Here is a 5,620-nt window from a genome sequence, read left to right on the forward strand (position 1 = left end):
TCCGCCTCAGAAGATGAAATCAGTAATTATCTGGGCCAAGATCATTCATCCAGAATATCTTCCTGTGAATCTGACGTCAGTGTTGGACCCTTCTTTAAGAGTCTGACTGTAAACATGACTTCAACCAGTCATCCGGATGAAGACGCAGGGGGTGATGAAGAATTAATCGAATTCACCGACGATCCTTGGATCAAACGCCTCAACATCTTATGGGACATGTGTTTTGAACAACGCGAACCACCCACTGAAGATAAAGTGATCCAGATCAACATAGGAGACGAATCCAACCCCAAACCTATCTTTATCGCGGAAGACTTATCATCATCCGAAAAAGAGAATCTTATATCTCTCATCCGAGAGTATATAGATGTCTTCGCCTGGAATTATGAGGATATGCCCGGCCTTGACCCAAAGGTCGCTATGCATCGTCTCAACATCGATCCGGATGTAAAACCCGTTAAACAACAACAACGCAGGTTTCGTCCAGAGATCATGGAATCAATCGAGTCAGAAGTTAAAAAGCTTATAGACTCAGGTTTTGTCAGGGAAGAACAACACCCAGACTGGGTAGCCAACATTGTTCCAGTTCCCAAGAAAAACGGTAAGGTCCGGATATGCATTGATTTCCGCGATCTTAACGCAGCTTGTCCAAAAGACGAGTTTCCTCTTCCTATTACTGATGTCATGATCGACAACACTTGCGGATACGAAAGGATGTCTTTTATGGACGGATTCTCTGGGTATAATCAAATCAAGATGCACCCAGATGACGAAAAGCATACTGCCTTTAGAACACCGCTGGGGGTGTATTGCTACACAGTGATGCCCTTCGGCCTGAAAAATGCAGGTGCAACTTATCAACGTGCAATGAACACGATCTTTCACGAACATCTACGAAAGAAGATCGAGTGCTACGTTGATGACATAGCAGTAAAGAGTCAATGTAAAGACGATCATCTTGCAGATCTGAAGACAATGTTCGAAATCATGCGAGCACATCAGCTGAAGATGAACCCGACAAAATCGTTCCTCGGAGTTTCAAGTGGAAAATTCCTGGGATTTATCGTTACTTCCAAGGGAATTTCTCTTGATCCAGAGAAAGTGCGTGCCATCCAAGACATGCCACCTCCAAAGAATCTCAAAGAGCTCAGAGGTTTGCAAGGCAGACTGGCCTACATTCGAAGGTTCATATCAAATCTTTCAGGGCGTTGCCAACCTTTCTCTAAACTCATGAAGAAAGGAATATCCTTTGTTTGGGATGGAGAATGTCAAAAAGCATTCGAGGAGATTAAGAGATATCTCACTCAACCGCCTGTTCTCGTGGCTCCAATATCAGGGAAACCATTCCTGTTGTATGTAAGAGCCATGGAACACTCTCTTGGTGCTTTGTTAGCACAGAATAACGATCAAGGGCAGGAGCAGGCCATCTACTATTTAAGCAGGACTATGATGGGAGCCGAACACCGGTACAATCCAGTCGAAAAAGAATGTCTCGCCTTGGTATTCGCAGTTCAGAAGATGCGACATTACCTAGTTGGACAGACAATTCATGTCATTTCTAAGGTGAATCCCTTAAGAGTTCTGATGACCAAACCATCATCTCTAAATTGCCGGCTTGCAAAATGGGCCATCCTCCTGTCACAATATGATATGCAATTCATGCCGCAAAAGGCAGTCAAGGGTCAAGCATTGGCAGACTTCTTAGCCGATCATCCAGTGACGGGAACATCAAAGTTGTATGAAGAATTGCCAGATGAAGTTGCTGAAACTTGCGTTACTCAAGAAACCACGCAGGTGTGGAAGTTGTTCTTCGACGGGGCATCCAGAGCGAATCCTCATGGAGCAATTACTGCAGGAGTGGGGGTAGTGCTCGTCTCCCCGAATGGTCACATAATACCAAGAGGATTTTCCCTAATCAAACCCTGCACCAACAATGTAGCCGAATATAATGCCCTATTATTAGGAATGCAATTTGCTGAGGGACTTAATGTTCAGCGCCTTGAAGCTTACGGTGACTCCCAGCTCATCGTCAATCAAATCCGGGGGGAATATGAAGTACGCCATGAAGACTTGATCCCGTACTACTTCGCAGTGCTAGAGCAAGCTAAGAAGTTCGAGGGCTTCTTTATTGAGTACATCCCGCGAGCTCAGAATGCTTATGCAGATGCATTAGCCTCTTTAGCAACCTCATTAGCATTACCCCCAGGGGCTGAGACTACTATCTCAGTTGCAGGACGCGAATTATGCTGTTTCAGGATTCCTACAGAGGAAAGCTCAGAGGAGACATCAATAAGAGAAGTCTGTACAACCTCGATGGAATTAGAAGCTAGAGATTGGCGATTCCCGTACATCGATTATGCTATATACGGAATTTTGCCCGATGACCACAAGGAAGCGGCCACTATCAAACGGAAGGCCCTCCAATTCTATTACGATGCAGTTTCTCAAACCCTGTATCGTAGATCACATGATGGAATTTTGCTTCGATGTCTCTCCCGGAAGGAGGCAAAAGAAGCTCTTAAGGAAGCTCATGACGGAATGTGCGGAGCTCATCAGCCTGGAGCTAAGTTAGGCGATCGTCTTCGACGAATTGGTTATTATTGGCCGAAGATGTTCGCAGACGCGGTGGACTACGCCAGACATTGCCACGAATGTCAAATTCATGGCGATTTTATCCATCAAGCGCCAAGTAATTTGCATCCTACATCTGCAACTTGGCCATTTGAAATGTGGGGCATGGATATCGTGGGACCAATTTCTCCTCCGACTTCCAAAGGACACCGGTTCATTCTGGCCGTGACCGACTATTTCTCCAAATGGGCGGAGGCAATCCCGCTAAAAGAAGTCAAGACAAAGAACGTGATCAAGTTCATTAAACATCATGTCGTATATCGCTTTGGAGTCCCGAGACGAATAGTTCACGACAACGGGACACAATTCGTTAGCTTTGGATTTCAGAGATTCTGTGATAAATTTCGCATCCAAAGTGTCGCATCCACGGCATACTATCCGCCGGCAAACGGCCTTGCAGAGGCTTTTAACAAAACTATCGTGAAGCTCCTCAAAAAGTTCGTGTCCAAGAGCCGACGCGATTGGGACGAAAGACTCGGTGAATGTTTGTGGGCCTACCGTACAACAGTAAGGACCCCTACAAGAGCTACGCCGTTTTCTTTGGTATACGGCTGTGAGGCCGTACTGCCATTAGAAATCCAAATTCCTTCATTAAGAGTCGCTATCGCAACCGGATTGACAGATGAAGAGAAACACGAGCGACGTCTGCAAGAGCTTGAAGCCTTAGACGACAAACGACTTCAGGCTCAACAACAGATCGAACTATATCAAGCCCGTATTTCTAAAGCCTACAACAAAAAGGTTAAGGAACGGATTTTCAAGAAAGGCGATTTAGTTCTGGCTAATCGACGACCCATGGTAATGACCCACAAAACCAAGGGGAAGTTCAATCCCAAATGGGAAGGACCCTTTGTTGTTGAGACAGTCTATTCCAACGGAGCTTATCGTCTCATCAACAAGAAAGGCGACAGACTTATGATGCCGATTAATGGAAAATTTCTCAAGCAATATTACCCGTAAGCTACAAGTTTCTTGAGCTTAGCTGGGGGTTGCTCATCAAATGTTTGTCTGAACAAATAAGTTCTTCTACTTTGTATGTCGTCAAGTTAACACTACACCTCTGACGATTTAAAGTTCATTTTAATAAAAGAATTTTTCAAAGTCTTTCAGATAGCTATCAGCATAATCTGTTTCGAGAAAAGATCTCAATTTTGATTACATTCAGCTCTCCTGAACGCAAGTCCTATGGCTACACTCAAAACATGTCTACAGCTGCGTTTCAAGACCTACAGCTGCAGAACCTGATGCTGCGTTTACACCAACGAACGCACAGCGTAGTCATTTCAACTTCCAGAAATTACCCCAAACAACAACAAAGGGGATCCGTGACAAGTCGGAGTGCGTCAGACTTGTCTGAACACAGCTCAAATCTCAGAGCTGCGTTCAGACCTGTATGAACCATGCGTCCTTGATAAAGCCTGCGTTCAGTCCACCTGAACGCAAGTCCTCCGGTTGCGTTCAAAACATGGCTACAGCTGCGTTTCAAGCCCTACAGCTACAGAATCTGACACTGCGTTCACACCAATGAACGTGCAACATGATCGTTTCAACCTCCAGGAGGTATTCTACAAACTAGAAGAAATCAGGTTTTTCTAAAAGACCAGACTTATGACCATCATCCAAGTCTTGAAGTCGAGGTCAAACAAAGCTAGATGTCCTCAATGAGCCTGCGTTCAGATCATATGAACATAAAGGAATAACTTGCAGAAGTTCCAACATCACAACAAGACTGCAACATTCCAGACAAACACAGAAATATGCAAGGAAAATAGCGGCAACATATTTCATGCAGATGATAAGTGTTTGAAGAAAACAACATAGAGTTATTACAAAATCAAAACAAGAGTTGCTGGGATTTAAAGTAAAGAAAAACTCATAAGATAAGCTTCTGTATTAGATATGGATTTTTCATGCTTCGCCAGCACTCCTTCCCTAATTCTCTTGTGAAGCTCAGCATCAGGAACTGCAGCAGCAGCAGAGGCCTCTTGCTTTAGCACTTCGACAGCCTCCTTCTCAGCTTGAACTTCTGATGCGAGAGTAGCATCCTCAAGGTTGAACTCTCCCTGAGTTATCTCCCCTGCATTCAGTCTGGCCTTGGCTTGATGACGTCGCTTCTGCAAGCTCCAGATACGAGCCTTCTTCTGAGTTCCGAGACTCCCGCCCCAATAGGGACTCTTCGTCATCATTATAGCCGCTTGGGCTTCTGATAAGACGCAGGACAAGACCCTGCGTCCAAAAGGCAAGCGAACCAGACCCAAACGCAGCAGTTTGGAGGTGCGTTCTTTCAAAAAATACGCAACCCAATTCAAGGACATGAACGCAGGGGGTACCCCCAGGTCTACAAGTAGAATTCTTGGGAAATATGCTGCTTTTGTACATCCCTTATGTCAGCATTAAACCCATTATGGGTTTTAATACTACAGGGTTTGAACTCTATAAGTCCTCAAAGTTGCCCTGATTTAAAACTTTGGTGCAGTTTAAAACAAAATATCTGACAAAGTCTTCTCAGAATTTAAACCCTACTTTCCTCAAAGTTGCCCCGAACGCAACACTTCTAACTTATCGACTCTCGTCAATAGAGCGATAAGTCATCAAAGTTGCCCTGAACGCAACACTTCTACCTTATCGACTCTCGTCAATAGAGCGATAAATCCTCAAAGTTGCCCCGAACGCAACACTCCTACCTTATCGACTCTCGTCAATAGAGCGATAAGTCCTCAAAGTTGCCCTGAACGCAACACTTCTACCTTATCGACTCTCGTCAATAGAGCGATAAGTCCTCAAAGTTGCTCCAAACGCAACACTTCTACCTTATCGACTCTCGTCAATAGAGCGATAAGTCCTCAAAGTTGCTCCAAACAGCAACACTCCTACCTTATCGACTCTCGTCAATAGAGCGATAAATCCCCAAAGTTGCCCCGAACGCAACACCTCTACCTTATCGACTCTCGTCAATAGAGCGATAAGTCCTCAAAGTTGCCCTGAACGC

Source organism: Asparagus officinalis, chromosome 8, assembly GCF_001876935.1.
Source record: "Asparagus officinalis chromosome 8, Aspof.V1, whole genome shotgun sequence".
Lineage (NCBI taxonomy): Eukaryota > Viridiplantae > Streptophyta > Magnoliopsida > Asparagales > Asparagaceae > Asparagus > Asparagus officinalis.